This window comes from Phalacrocorax carbo, chromosome 7, assembly GCF_963921805.1.
Source record: "Phalacrocorax carbo chromosome 7, bPhaCar2.1, whole genome shotgun sequence".
NCBI classification, from domain to species: domain Eukaryota; kingdom Metazoa; phylum Chordata; class Aves; order Suliformes; family Phalacrocoracidae; genus Phalacrocorax; species Phalacrocorax carbo.
The window spans coordinates 45013817-45028377 of NC_087519.1; positions in this window are offsets into that span (position 1 = coordinate 45013817).

The window sequence follows — 14561 nt, forward strand, 5'->3', positions numbered from 1 at the left end:
GCACTTCACGGCTGTATGGGACCACCGAGGGGGACTGTGAAAGCTCTGTGAACAGCACCAAACTTTCAGGGGGGAGCGATTTTGGTGCAATGATGACCACCCATACTTCAGAGACATTCTCTGCAGCGAGGCACTGTGGGCAGGCAGAGCAGCATTCACGTATGGATTGTGTAGGTCCCTTTGGTATGCCACAGCTGAAGCACATAAAATGAAGAAAGAGACACTCGCAACTCAGTCGCAGGGCTGAAACGGCAGGTTCAGATCCTGCCAGAGCTTCCACTCACAGTCTGACAGACTCTGTACATTGCAAGTTGCAGAACTCAAGCTTTTCATATTTCATCTTTACGAACACTAGACAGTGGTTTTGCCACACATCATTTATCAGATTTCTCAGTTTTATCCACTCTCCATCTGAGTAAATTATACCCCTAATTTTGCTGCCTTTCCTCCCTTATAAATGGGTGACAAGGAGATCAGCTTCAGAGAGGCCTTATGAAGAGGAGGGTGATAATATCTGTGAAGTTCCCTGTCTGGTGAAGTCTCAAATGAAAGACAGGATGGCTGTGCAAGGCATTATAAAGTCTTTGAAACTAAGATAATAACAAGGCAGACCCATATCTTTTGCTAGCGTGTGAGATTCAGAATCACTGCTGCTGAACAGCATTTCCATGTCAGGAACGTGCACTAGCTGCTACAGCCACAGATCAGTCCTTCAGCTGATACCAAAGCATGGGTTGTGCTCCAGCTCTTGGACTCCTTCACCTCTGTATCACCAGGATTTCTTCAGCACAGTCATTAACAGCTCACACATACCTGCCACACCTTCCAGCACACGCCTCTGCATTCCTCGCCCTGCTCCAAGACATGCCTTCTTCATGGACTTGTGCTCTCAGAGCTCACGTTCGCTGTCTGGCTTATTCATGCAGTCCTGTGAAGTGCTGCTAAGTTGCGGTCATGATGAATTTAGCCCACAGGGACCCTATCCTTGCAAGAACTGACCAATGGTAGATTATCCTGCCACCCAGTACTTTTTGGAAGTATTTTACAACTTACATAAAGAAAAGTGCTGGAAATACCTGAGCTGTAGTGACAACCTCTGGACCTTACTACACATGTAATACAAACTAATGTCCATCACTTAATGTGTTTTTGTCTGTTCTCTGATCTGTGACTGGAACTTGCAAGCTTTTTCCCAGCCTTTTCTCAGCTTATAAAGCTTTTCCTACCATCTCTTACATTTACCAAGTCTCCAGTTCCCACGGGCTGTTGATATTTCCAGCCCTCAGAGTTTCTGTGATAGAGACAGCTCTGTCTTCCAGGGGATGCAGGACCTGGTAGCGCTGACGGAATAAGCTGGGGTTCCCGTCCCCTGACCCTGGAGGGTACCTTGACTCTGGACCCTGGCACAGGGCAGCTAAAAAATGATCCCACCTTCCCCCCTTCTTGTTGTTCTTACACAGCACAGCAAATCAAACCTCAGACCGGCACAACTCCTATGGCTGCTTGATTTGCAGTCTAGAAAAAAAAAAAACAAACCCAAGCTCCTAATTTCCATACAGCAAGTGTGAACCAGCAGCAGTTGGCAACTTTCTAGCCTTGGCCAAGGGCAAAGGAAATAGTTAATCCATCACTCCTTTGAAACACAAATCTCTCTGCGTCTTACCCGGCAAGGGAAAGATCTGAGTCCTTGACTAATGTTAAAGCACTCAGTTTAGGCTGATTTTATTTCCCATTTTTCTTTGCTAGTCTGAAATTTTATGACTTGATTTTTAGTTTAATCCTTTATTTTTAAGGTTTACCTAGCATCAACTGCTTGTCAAAAGTATTCATTCTGTCCATTAACTAGACCTCTTAACTGTTTACCTAACATGTTGCCTGATTATAATTAAAACAGTATTCTGGTCTGGAAAAAAAAAAATCTAAGAAGTGGTATCTCAAGAAGAGTTTGTTAGATTTGTATGGGAGAGAACGCGTCCCCAGTCTCCGAGTGGGAAAGGCAGCTCGCTGATTACCCTCGTTTCCTCCCAGTCACCTTTCTGCACACGCAGGTCCTGCTGACCATTAGATACGGCGGTCATGACAGGGTAAGGTATGTATTTTGTGAACTTGTTTCTGGTAAATAAGTTGTTGCTGACAGATTCACCTCAACCCCTTTGCAAAAGAGCTTTGTTTAGGAGAGATGCCTGGGAAGAGGGATGGAAACACACACAGGAGTCAGAGGGTTTGGGGCAGAGAAGCCTGTCATTGCATGAAGTTTTGCAGTCCTGCTGCAGGGCAGGTGCTCTGCAAGCCTTCCCAAGGGAAGAATGACCTGGTGGTGGGAAGGGCTTTTCTCTGGGACTGATCCCAACCCACGCCTGCTTTGAGGCTGTGGATTTCTTTTGTTGGTTCACTGCAATACTGTTTTGATTTAGGAAACTGACACACCTTAAGATATGATATCACTTGCCTCATTACAGCAGAAACTCTTCTGACCACACACCAGTGCAAGGCTTGCCTACTTTCTCAGTTTTATTTTCTACTCTGAGCTTTGCAGTCTTACATCCATGCTATATTGGCATACATAAAACGGCACTTTAAAAGTGGCCAGTCTGTTTTCATTGAAAAAAAATCCCTCCTTCTGGTATTTTTGCTAGCATCAGTCCCCAGAATACGATCCCTAATGCAGGGAACACGTTCCCCACCAATGTGCCAGACAAAAGTTCATGGCTTTGTCTTACTGAATTCTTGATTATTCATGCAGTTCCCAATGAGTCACTCCACACCCTTGAATTATTTCTGACAGATGTAAAATGCCTTCTGCCGAATTCCTACTCTGAAGAGCCGTTTGCATGACCGGTTTATCAGTGAATGCGAGCAGACTCATGATTTACAGTGCTTCATCATCATGGCATGTGTAATACCAAACATGATGACTAGGGAAACCAGACCCACCTTTTTTTTTTTTTTGCCATAGGCTCACAGCCTCCAAAATCTCCCGGCAGCTGCATAAGAGGCATTCGTGCCGGGCAGGTGTGTGTGCCAGGAGACCCTGTGTTACCCTGTGGATCTCAACACAGCTATGCAGATGAAAGAAAATTGATCAGCTGAGGGAATCTGAATTAACTGGCAGGGATGATATGGAGACTGAAGGTTCCTGAAGGCCTATTTCTGTCACTTTTAACTTTCTTGCTTTCTCTTTGCTGCCAAGAGTGTGCTTACCACTGGCTAAATACTCAGCTGTGGTGCAGGTCATGCATGGTCACTGTCCTTGTGTGTGAGCAGTGGAGACGAGACCTTTTCAGCTGTGAGCTGAAGCTTAGCTCCGCTCTCTCAGCCTGCCGTGCTGACCTTACCTCCTTTAAGCTAGAAGTATACCCTCTGCTGTGTTTACCCACAAACATGGTTAGTACACTTCAGTACCCAGTCAGGAGACGCAGATAAACTTTCCTCCACAGTCTGCAGAAGACGGGCATGGGCTGTTTCCCAAAGGCTCTATGGCTTCTTCCTGAAAAAGGGGGTACCCAGGCTGGCCTGGGGATTTTCACAGACCTGCCTTCTCCCACAAACAAAAGCTCTTTTAGGAGCTCCAACATTGAGGGGACCTTCTCCAAATGAGAACCTCCTCCAAAGCAAGAAGGCAGTTGCGGTAAGGATGCCCTGAGGGCTGCTGACAGCTTGGAGCTCCCCCATGACCTGATGCTGCTCTCGGGCGCAGCTCCATTGTGCATCGCTCCACCGTGTAGCTGGAACCCACAGTAATTCAACTGCTAACTTTGAGATAATGCTAACGCCACGAGGTTTCATCTGGTCAGACGTAACTGTTATCCTGTACATGACACTGCATGTGTTTCACAAGAAACGGTGTGATTTCTTATAAAAGGGAGCTCTGCTGAGCAGCTGAGCACTCACCGTCAGAAAAGATCACGTAAGAATCCCTGTTGCCATGCCTGCAGTTAGTGAGGAGGGCTGATGTGCCTTCGCTGGCGGCTGCAAGCATTTCAGTGACTTCCCTAGCAGACGGCCAGTTCTGGCACAGTATGAGGCTGAAGACATCACCTCTGCAACGTGAGATTTTAGGCTGGGTTTCCACATTTTTCTCCTGTGTAAATCTCTCTCACTGCAAAACACGATGACAGCACCAAAATCCATGTTAAGCAGTCATTTCAGCAATTCTGAAATCTATTATTCATCTGGCTAATTAGAAAAAAAAGCGCCTCCCTTCTTTCTATTCACAGATGGTCATGATGATACCTTTTTGTTCAAGAATTTATCATTTTTGTGTCAGGTTTGACTTGTTTTAGGGAGTTAAACTGGATGTCTCGTTCAAGGAAATCTGTAATTGAGATACAAATCTCTGTGCATCTGTGCATCTGTGAAAGACTTCAAGATTTGTGCAGATGACTAAGTATATGTTTTTAAACATATATTTTACTACCTTAAAGGCATCTACACAGGATGTTGGTAGAGGCTGATCTGTCATCTCTCTGCCTTGTCAGTAGGCCCACTGCATTCTGACAGCTGAATAGGGGCTATTAATTAGAACTGCCAGGTTTTGGCAGACTTTTGTCATACTCACTAGATAATTCAGTCTTATGCATTTTAAGGAGCTTCAGTGGGAATATGACCAAACCTTTTAATTTCCCCCTTAAATTCTATGCCTGTCTTTCTAAGAAAGAGGATTTATTCCTGCAGTAATAAACCTTTTCATTTTTGGGGGTCAGTGTAACTCAGTGCTGCGTTAAGGAGTGCCTGGGTTCGCGCTGACTCCTCTGGCTGGGAGCAGCCGTGCAAAGGTTCTGGTATTAACTCCCCACCCTCATGAAGGTTACAGAGGATAATGCCACAAGTTTTGCAAGAATAAAGAGCCCTTTTCTTGCTTTTCTAAGGAGGATCTATGCTAGAATAAGCAAACAAAATTTGGACCTGATTTCACATCCCTCTGCTCCCACAGCTATCCTCACCGGAGTCAGTAACTCCGCTTGGATGGACACACGATTCATGGTATAAGCAGCTCTCAGTTATTCATTCTTAAAGGAGAAGCATTATTTTTGCATATAACTATGGCTTATTTTTTAATTTTGCTATATATACAAATTACTATTTGTAGCACATCTATGAATCCTTTGAAATGCATCTAATGCAGAGCAAATGGTTGGACCTCAGAGGCATATTTAGAAAATGCCAGTTTTGCTAATTTTACATGTTTATAATAATCTCTGGTCATATTATCATTGATGATTTTCCACAGTAGCTTTCAAAGTAATGTCGGTTTCTCTGGATATTCAGCATTGCTAAAAAGCACTGAAAATGTCAAACGCAAGAGTTGTTTTTTCTTACTACCACAGCCTAATATATGTTTGCACCACGAGCCATCTCGTTACAACTTCTGAAATCCAAGTAAAGCTAGATAATTTAAAGCATAGCGCAAACACATCCTGTAAAGATACAGAAGTATCTTTCGTGACTCCACAGCATGCAAATAGATGGACCTTATAATATTTTTTCATTTTATTTTCAGTATGTGCTGGCTTTTCCTTCAAAGGCATTTGAAAATAAAGTTGTTTGGGTTGAGCGATTGGTTTGGGATGACATTATAACCTGTAGTCATAATGGACAGGTCTTTTATTGTGCTGCTTACTGTCTAGATTATCATCATCAGAGCTTTTCCTTAAACATTTAATTGCCTCTGCTCCTCTCTGCTCCCCAGACTTCTCTAGTCAGTAGGGATCAAACTGGGTTAGTAAGTGGATTTTTATGGAAAAATAAAATCTCTTGTCACTGGATCAGAAACAGCTTTTCCTTCCCTGTAGCTAGACCATAGTAATTTTATAAATTTTATTCTTCTGTAAAAGATTTTATTTATTGTAGCTGAAGTAATACTAGTAATTTATATTTAAGCACAGTGTGTGCATATTATAATTTTGTCCATTTATTTGCTTGTAGAGCTCACCGGAAGAAGGAAACTGATTTTTAGAAAATCCAGAATAAGATATTGTTTCAACTGTAAAAAAATATTTGGGGGGGTCACACCATCATCAAGCTATATGACTGATCCACCCAAGCTCAGCCCCAGCTGGGAGTGTGACAGCAGGCCCCTGCCCCACTGCCTGGGGGCACACGACCCTTCTGCAAGGTCAGCTTGGCCGAGTGGCACTTCACCACTGTACACCCGTGCAGAAGGTGGTGCAACAAAACTGACTTCCCCATGTGCATCCCCTGCTTTATCCTGTCCTGGAGCATCTTCTGTGCACCAGTAGCAGGGAGCACTCTCTGACATGTTTTTGGTGGAAGCTCTCGCTGCACATTAGAATTAATATAATTATATTAATTAATAGGATTAGTCATGGATCTCAATCGTCTTATATAGCATAAGTGATTGCCACCAAGAAGTCTGCACCTAAATTCCCTTACCCTAAATGCTGCTGAAGGTATCCTTTGAGCACACAAGGACCCTCAGCACCCTGCTCTCAACTACCTGTGCTGTAGACAACTGGAGTTAGACAAGCAAAAGTCAAGTAAATTCTAGCTTTCAAGTCCAGCTTACGCTGCCTGAGCACCCAGTTTCATAGGAGAAAATGAGGGTATATGATTAGAGGTTAATACCAGCTTCTCACTGCCCTAGAATGCAATAGCAATTACTTTGCATGGAGAACTTGTTCCTTCCATGTATTGCTCAAGAGAGGGATCCTTTTCAGAAACAGATTCCCTGCCCGAACAGCACAAAGGGCTAAGTCTTCTTCAGGAGCAACTTCTGTTCAACTGGGATGCCACAGATTTGCCCCTGAGGCCAACCCAAGCTGCAGTAGAGTGTGGAGAGGCTGGTTTCAGGTAAGACAGCACATGCAGTTTCCACACTTGTGAGATTGTTGACTGCCAGACTTCCATGTGGAAGTCACACCAGGAACGAACGTGTTCCAAAGGGAATTTATACGGCATCTTCCACGGGGGCTGCCACGGCTGCGCAGAGGCAGCTATGGAGGCAGGTAAATGGCGCCTTGGGCATTCAAGAGGGTTTTCCCACAGCTCACCTGGATTCAGGTGATAGTCCCTAGAGACTCCGTTGCCCATCATACTTTTTCCTCTGACGTGTCCTCTGCAGTAACTAACACGGTAGCCAGGTTTCCTGTTCTTGGTCACTTCTCATGGGCCTCCCCAGGGAATATGGGACTTTGGTCCACCCTTGGGCCACCTCTCATGACAGGGTCAACCTACCTGAGGAGCGTGCTTTTATTCTTGGCGCAATGATGGCATCTCATAAGACCACTTGCTGTTAATTTCTGCACTTCATGATGCAGTGTAAGGGCTAAGTATAACTAACGTTCAATTACAAAGTGGTGTGAATAAGAGCATCTACCAACATCTGAATATATATGAGGTCAGTGGGTTTACATTCCTTCAGGTCAGAAAACAGAACAAGTGTGATCTCATCCCCATTGCCAGTTTCTCCACATTACAAAGTCACCGCAAGACATGACGACACATTGTTCCTGCTCCGGGTGGATGGGACTGAGGGCTTGTCTGCATTGCTTGGAAGAACAAACACAGACAAGCAATCTCAAGGTAAGAATGTGGCGGCGAACAAGCATGCTGGTTTTCCCACAGCGTGAAACAGCTGAGCTCACAGTATATAACTTCAAAAAAACCTTAAATGCCTGGCCTTTACTATATTTTTACCATAATCATTCATGCCCCTTAGTAAAGCCATACTGTATTTATGAGGGACTGCAAGATCTTAGTGACCACATTTGCTTGGTCTTTGCCCACCTGGTGGGCAAAAGGGGTCTACCACTTTAAAGGAACGCATACGATCTAGTGTCCAGCCCTGATGATCAGCGAGGGAGAGGAAAGCAGAATAGTGGGAGGCAGCTATGCAAAACCACCATAGAGGAATCATGTTTTCCCACTCCTCGTTTGTTATTCTGTGTGGTAATGTATTAATTCCTTAACTAAACTCTTTTGATTATTTTTATAACCCTTACTGATGTCACTCTGAATATTACTGTTATCCTTAAAAATACACAATCTTCTTTCTGAAGAAATTTTAGCCATCCAGCTAACATGCCCTATGACACTAAAATCAGTACAATAAATTCATCAATGGAATGGAAAACAAAATTAAGCTTTGGATGAAAGCTACACTATATACCCCTAAGGCTTATAAATTTTGTCTGGTCCAAAGTATAAGTACATGTCCCCAAAATTAATATAATTCTGATGGGGTTTATATGTGTCTTAGACAGGACTAGACAATTTTAAAGGCACACATATGTGTGCAAAGCAAAGTTCTGGTTATAAAGGCATGTCCTGGGTTAAGGAAACAAACATATCATACAGAGATTTACATTAAGGATGAGAATTGCTCAAAATTGGTATGGGTAAAGTATACCTTTACATTTTATTCACTTTGGCAATACCCAAAAGATCAGACTCCATCTTGCACACCTTTGCGCTGTAAGCAAGCTTGCTGCAACGTTATCTGTCTAGAGTGGAAACAGCTCTGCACCTAGCTCTGGGCCTGGCCAGGGCATATCCAGCTCTGGCGGGCAGCAGACTGGCAAGCTGAGGTTGGCACAGAGCTTGTCCCCAGCAGTGGACTCTACTGGGTGTACCTGTATGGACAGCCACGCTGTAATAGATAATGGAGACATTTTTCTCCTGGAAGCTCACTGTAAGGCCATCATATGCATGGGTTTGTCAGAGGCAAGAGTAGGCAACAGACAAGAGGGGCTGTAACACTGGCGCTGGCAGGATTTACTGAAATGCAAAGTCACTGGACGATGTCTTAAAGGCCTGGGTGGTCTTGATTCTAGAAACAGGGATGCATCCATTCCCCAATTTAATACAAAAACACTGGACTCTCCTTAAGCACACCACATGTGAGAGTTGGTGAATGGCACACATGCCTCTGACACCCCTTTGGACCATGTTTCATTGCAGAAGGATTGTCTTCATAGAGACTAGCACTGGTTATATGTTCAGGACCTATTTTCCATGCTCAGAGATAGTTTGCTACTTCTTTTTTTTTTCAAAAGCTAGAGAACCTCAATATACTTGCTACCTTTGAGCCCAGCCCTATAAATCTTGCTCCCACAAATAAGCTATATTCATGAACATTCTCATGTCATGAGAAAAAGCTTTTATGGAATCATATTTTGTAAGAAGTAATAAAAAGCCGAGCTAGATAGTACTTGGATAAGTCAGTGACGAATACCTGATAATCAGTTTTTTGTATTTATAGCCAGACCCTAACACCCACAAAATGACCATACGTATTGAGTAACAAACAAATCAAGAAGTCAATTTCTGAAGACCTACTTGGATAACACAATTATTCTTTTCAATGCATAAAAATTGAGTAAGGCTCTGAGAATTAGCAACATAAAAATAACGATGATGGTGATGAATTTAAAGTGCTCTCCAAACAAGAAATTGAGGCAGTCTTTAGAGAAGCCTTGTGGTGAACTTGATAAATCTTTCCACAGTTTTTAATTCTGAGTATTAGTTATTTCATAATCTACAGTGCTTACTTAGCAACTGCTACAGGCTATTGAATAAACTATCATGGCAACATACAGCTTTTGCCATAGGCCAGGATCACGAAACTACATGTGGATCATTTGTCATTCTGAATCTGCCTATGCTGTTGTTATTTTATAACTGCAGATCTCAAGGTGACTAACAATGCTGGCTATTCATCAGCCTTATTTCAAAAATGGAGTAACAGTGATGTAATGAGATTAAGAAATTCGCTTGATATCGTTGAATGCATTAGTGTCCATACAAGGATTAGAACACGTTTCCTTATTCCTGGTGCCATTTGTAACCTACTGCACAAGAATGCCAAAACCACTTCTTATTACCATTCACCATGTTTCAGCAGACTAGGGCACTGAAAGACTAGGCATTAAATCTTCTTCACTTTTCAGTTTTTTTTTAACAGTGTCTGTTATGACTAAAGAGGACTTCAGCAGCTGGAGAAAAAAGCCCATGATGTGCACTCTTTCACCATATTGTTCCTCTCACAGGTCTACCTCTCTGTTCCCTCACTCCATCCTCCCAAAGAACTGTGAGTCCAGCCGAGTGTCAAGGCCTGCAGTGATATTGCTATGACAGATTTTTGCAGTTCTTGACCCTCGCAGGAACATACCATGTAGCCAACACAGCCGTGATACAGGATTTTGCATTTGTTCTTGTTGAATTTCATAAGGGTCACTGCTCCAGCCTCAGTATTTCTGAGTGGCAGCTCTGCACATTTCTTCCAGTGATAATAATTCATATTGTGGCTTATTGCAACAGGAATCCTTCAAGGACAAAGGTAATACCTTGTTTCAAGGGTGGCTTTCCTTGAGTAAGGACTGTTTTCTTTAGCTTAGACTATCACGCCTTTTTAGTGACTGAAATTCAGATTCCACAATACCTCTACAAATTCAAGGCAAGGATCTTATTTACACAGAAGTGATTTTCTCTGTATATAGAAGTGTGGGTTTTGGTAGTCCTTTTACGCTTCAGGAAGCCACTAAGGAGAATAAAATGAGAACATACAGACATGATATTTTTATTACATTTACTTTCTTGGGCCTTTTTTGGGGTGGGTAATAAATTTTTTGGTGGGTAGTTCACCTATGGTTAAAAAGATGTGGTGGAAAATGTAAACTTAGGAAATTGAAACAGTTGTTATGCAAATCCAATTTTCATGGGTGCCCACTGGGTAAGTCTCAGGTCCTTTGTGCTACCACAAGCCAGTTTTTACACAGTCAGACTGTACACAATTTCTGTATTCCTTCCACTTGATAGTGCAGTTGTTCCAGACAGATACCAGCACAGTTAAGAACAAGGTTTGCCTTGCATTATATTTAGTGAATTTGGAAGCACTCTTGACATCAAATTTCTTTGCCTCTGTTGTTTTCTTCTAAACACCTATGCAACGCACTATTGTGAATTTTTAAAAAACTCTGCTAATACTCATAAAATTTATGAAGAAAAACATTGCTGAATTACTCTTTTCTTCTTGTTTTAGAACCTGTGAAAATAAGCTCATAAAACTCTAACACATCTTTCACTGCCATGCCTTCCAAGATATTTTGTCACTTTTTCTTTACAACACAGCATGGAGGGGACTGAGGACAAGTGCTTTCAAGTTTACTTATTATCAGAGCTGTGATGTGAGCTTGTAATTCAGGTTCTGTGCTGTCTGGGAAAAATGGTACGATGCTCATCTCTGCCCCCTGCACCCACCCAGATGTGGTATCAGATTCCGATTGCTTTAATCATTGAAACTTTTTGTTGTTATTTGAATTAGCATACTGTCCAGATAGATCCCTTACAGACCAGAGTGTTATGCTGCTGTATGTTACCCAGCTTTTTCTGCTCTGTATTTGTAGATCTCCGATGGCTTAATTCACTATGTGTTATTCCCTGTAAACGTAACTTCAAAATAAAGGAAGAAGGATTGTCCTGCAGTCATAATCCTATCAGCGCTCTGTCATAAAGCTTTTTCTTTTGCAGTTGAGAGGACTAGTGCTAGTAACTACTGCTGGGAGGAATTAGTCCAGGCCGGAATGAGGGTCAGCAGGGACTGTGAGGGTGTGGTTTTTCATTTTAGTATTTCAGCAAGATGAGGCTGAAAGGTATTAAGTCTAATGATTTACAAAGCGAAACCGGGTTACAAGGTTCCTAACTATGTGCAACTGTGTATGAGTCATGGAAGGAAGTAATATGTTACAATTCTACAGGGTAAAGTCATAAGAACTTGTCACTTGAGGCTTCTCGGTACATAATGCAAGTCTCTGTCGGGTTCCTGTTACTGACTTTAGTTCACGTCCCACAGCTTGTCTTTGTGAGGAGTGGCCAAAGCAAAACCCCAGATCTAGCTACTGTTTTCAGTTATGCTGATGTGACCTAAATGCACATCCTTATGTAAAATCTCTAGCAATCTGCCAGGATGACAGAAGATGTCAGCTTGCAGTCCTCAAAGTGCTGGGCTCAAGAACTTTGATGACCAACCACAAGACCACCAGCTCTGGGAAGCCACTGCAGCTCCATGGAAGTCAGCAGCACTGACTGACTACCAGTGGAGAATCTTACACTGGGGACCTAGCAAATTTCCTCCTGCTGCCACACATACAAAGGGGGAAGCAGGAATGAAAAAGCAAATGCGATACAGAAAGATATAAGCAGAAAATTTGGGAGGGAACCAAAAGCATCTTCCTTCTCCTTGCACAACTTTATCTCCAGCTTCCCAAGTGTCTGCTCTGCATCACCACTGTTATTCGGAGAACCTTGTTTCCCTTCTTGTCTGAGAACATACAAAGAAGTATAGGCTCAAAAACACTTTAGTAATTTGACACTCAAAATCACTTTCCCCACCATATCCTATGTGGTGTCTATGCATCTGCAAAAATACAGATGCAGAAACAACAGACTAGTGCAACATGTATTATACAATGCACATATATGCTCAAGACAGTTTACACACTTCACTGTTTAGTGTTTGCAGTAGTAGCCAGGAGATCAAGAAATCATATATTTTAATTTTACTTTGGGCACTGACTTGGTCTGCAGCTTTGAGTGAATCATTTGCAATTTAGGTTTCAGTTTTGTTATCTGAAAAAATCAGGAAATATTATTTATAAGCCTTGTAGAACTTCCAGGAAATTCCCCTATAATCCACCTGTTAATTACATTTCAACAGAAGCTGAAATGTCTCTGCATACCATTCACAGAAGCAGCACTACTGAAACAGACAGTACACGATACAGAAGATACAACATATTTCTTCTAACAGTTGGGTGTATGATGGTTTTGAAGGCCTGGTTCTGTGAAATACACTGGAAGAAAAGTGGCTATTTTCTTAGCTGTCGAGCTATAGAGCAAGGAACGTGAATATGTCAGCATTCTTGAAAAGAGTAATTTCAAATAAATGATAATGTGCATACTGTCATGCTAATTTGAACAGAATGTCTGCATGCACATTTTAACTTTAAAAAAATATTAACCCCCCCTTTCTGCTACTTGTATGTACACTGATATCGCTTAACCTTCATATTCTTACAGAGCTCACCAGGAATTTTCCTGTGTGCTAAATCTATCATACTATATATTTACTTATCATTATAAAAGTCTTTTGCCACATGAGTAAATACTGCAATATTTACACAGGTTAACCGTGATATTGGTCTACATAGAATAAAAATACAGTTCCACTGCGCAGTTCTGTACTTCAGCATCATAATTCCACCATCATCTTTGTCTCCCCCAGTTTGTTCTGACCTATATGTACTCCTAAAGACCTTGATGATATGATAATCTTCCAACCAGAGCAGACTATTACTGGACAGAGTCACTCTGGGAAGAAGCTCTGATTCACTGAAGTACTATATAGCTGTCAGACCAAGAATTACACCCTGTGTGTCTTTCACTGAAGGGAACTGCTTGCTGTAGTCACCCTCAGCCAAGGTAGAAGAGACCAGGAACATGCCCTCCATCTCCCTGTCGTTGCTGGCAAGGCGAGCCGCCGTGCTGAAACAGCACAAGGGCCACCCACACTCTGACAGTAACATTTTCTCATAGCCTACATCCTTTCCTTCAGAAAATTTCCATTTATAGTTCGCATCTTGTGCTTAGCTTGTTTTGCATTGGTTTACACATACCAGCATTCAATTAGCATTTTTAAATAGTAAGGACCATCGGGTAAGGGCCATACAACTTGTAGGCAAACCTTCCCATCAAGGTGTCTGAGATCTGGAGGACAGCTGCAGACCTTCTTTCAGAATTTTGTTTGATCCACTGTATAGCACTGTGCAACCTGCAATCCTGTAACAGAGAACAATATTGATTTCACTTATCTTCTCTGCCCTTTGCTATTTGCACCAGATGAGAAGAAAAAAAATTGGCTCCAAGATAATGGAGAAATGTCCTAAAACTTAAAAAAAACAGGAGATTTTTGATCTAGACAGTGCCTGTTTCATAAGATATGTAATCTTCTGAGTGCCTCACTGAGGGGGGAAAAGTGAGAAACTGAATGGCTTTTCTGGGGTCATCATAATGCAAACTGAAGGTGCTAATGCTGAAAGACTAGGAAATTCAGAAAAAAACTTTTTCCTTTTCCTTCAACTGATCTTCTCTTTGTATGACTATATAATCTAAAAATTGTGTATGACTTAAAGCTGAAAAAAAGCCAAAGCCTCCTATACCGGAGAGACCACAATAAAACTGCTTACGAGCTGAATTAGTCATAATGTACATTACCATGCGCTGTTCAAGTGAGTTATCTGTAGACTGTGAGTATCAGCCAGCACAAACAAATACTATTGTCCACGGAGGGAAATGACATCACTCATGGTATTCAATAATCAAACCTCATCTGTCTACTACTTAAGTAGAGCAGACGATTTTTTTCCCATTTTCAAATATTATATAAAAACTGAAAAAGAAAACAAATGAAAAATATAGGCCAAATTTATGCTGACCTAGACTAGGGTCATTTGAGTGGAGAATAATTCCAAAAGCATTTTAGAACCATTCTCAAGGGAACCACGGTTATGTGAGTTGAAATTTTTATTGTCTCTAAAGAGGAAGGG